This window comes from Octopus bimaculoides, chromosome 23 (genome assembly GCF_001194135.2).
Source record: "Octopus bimaculoides isolate UCB-OBI-ISO-001 chromosome 23, ASM119413v2, whole genome shotgun sequence".
Lineage (NCBI taxonomy): Eukaryota > Metazoa > Mollusca > Cephalopoda > Octopoda > Octopodidae > Octopus > Octopus bimaculoides.
The window spans coordinates 26,319,651-26,321,684 of record NC_069003.1 but is presented as its reverse complement, the minus strand read 5'-3'; positions in this window follow the sequence as shown (position 1 = coordinate 26,321,684).

Sequence of the window (2,034 nt, the reverse complement as noted above, 5' to 3'; positions counted from 1 at the left end):
TTTACGACATTGCTCTGAAGTTTTTGAGGATCTGGCTGTAACAGTACATGTAAGGGGGACAACTCCCGCCACGTTTAAAACTGTGTGTTTCCTTGGCTAACCAAGTATAGTTTTTTTTATTTTAAGCTTGGTATTTCTTCTCTCCATCTCTTTTTTCTAAACTGCCAAGTTACAAGGGCATAAACATGCCAATATTAGATGTCAAATAGTAGTGGGGGACAAACACAGGCATACACACCTTGGGCAACTGTCTTCTACTATAGCCTCAGGTTGACTAAAGCCTTGTGAGTGAATTTGGTAAATGGAAACTGAAAGAAGCTTGTTATATATATGTATGGTGGGCTTCTTTCAGTTTCTATCTACCAAATTGACTCACAAGGCTTTAGTCAACTTAAGGCTATAGTAGAGGAAACCTGCACAAGGTGCCACGCAGTGGAACTGAACCCAAAACTATGAGGTTGGAAAGCACACTTCTTACCACACAGCCATACCCTTATCTGTATATATATATATATATATATATATATATATATATATGTGTGTGTGTGTGTGTGTGTGTGTGTGTGTACATGCATGCATGTGTGTGTGTGACCTGCAACTTTATAGTATCACAAGTACAAGGCTTTCACTGACAAAGCCATATCTTATACTCAACTCACCAGATTTTAGATTCATCTCCAAACATTTAATTTCTCCCTTCTTTTTGTAAAATCCCAGGCAGTTTCATTGACATCTTATATTTTGATTTCAGATTTCACTAGTTGCTTTCCCTCCTTCTAGAATCAATAAAACATGTATCAAGTATATAAAGAAATCAATTTAATCCACTTATGCCCACCTCTACAAACTGCTATGACTTTGTTCTGTTACAAACATAAAGAAAAGAATCTCCTTCTTCCACTCAGTTATTTTCTGTTAATTATATTCTGACAGTCCAACAGTCAACATCACACCTACTGCCACTACCACCACCACCACCACCACCACTACTACTAATTAATATTATCATCATTAACGAAGGCAGCAGCCCTCCCCCAAAATTACTGGCCTTCTGCCAAAATTTGAAACCATCATTATTATTATTATTTTTTAAGACATCACACAGTATCCAATAATGTGATGTTGATTGAAGATATTGTGTCTACCGGGGGGTTTGTACTGTCTGTCAAGTCACAACAAGGACCTCAAACAGGCAGTACTTTACACAATATGCATGCAGTTCCAAGTAATACCAATTTCTGCAATACACCTAGATTGTAGGGTATTTCTAAAGTTTCCAGATGTGTCTTCAGGTTGGGCGGTACTGAACCCAATGCTCCGATGACTACAGGGACAACCTTTATTATTATCATTGTTATTGTTAATATTATCATAAGGCAGTGAGCTGACAGAATTGTTAGCATTCTTCACAAAATGCTTAGTGGCATTTCATCCATCTATACCAGTGTTTCTCAGCCTTTTTACCCTTGTGTAACCCTTAAAATAAATTACATTTCTCAAGCAACCCCTGCACAAAAAATTATATACCATATCATCATCATCATTTAATGTCCTATCTCATATTTTCTTCATTGTACTTCACATGGTAAATATCATATATATATATATATAGCTACAGGAGTGGCTGTGTGGTAAGTAGCTTGCTTACCAACCACATGGTTCTGGGTTCAGTCCCACTGCGTGGCACCTTGGGCAAGTGTCTTCTACTATAGTCTCGAGCCAATCAAAGCCTTGTGAGTGGATTTGGTAGACGGAAACTGAAAGAAACCTGTCGTATATATACGTATATATATATATATATGTGTATGTGTGTGTGTGTGTGTGTGTGTGTATTTGCGTGTCTGTTCTTGTCCCCCCACAACCGATACTGATGTGTTTACATCCCCGTCACTTAGCAGTTCAGCAAAAGAGACCGACAAAATAAGTACTAGGCTTACAAAAAATAAGTCCTGGGGTTGATTTGTACGACTAAAGGCAGTGCTCCAGCATGGCTGCAGTCAAATGACTGAAACAAGTAAAAAAATTATATATATA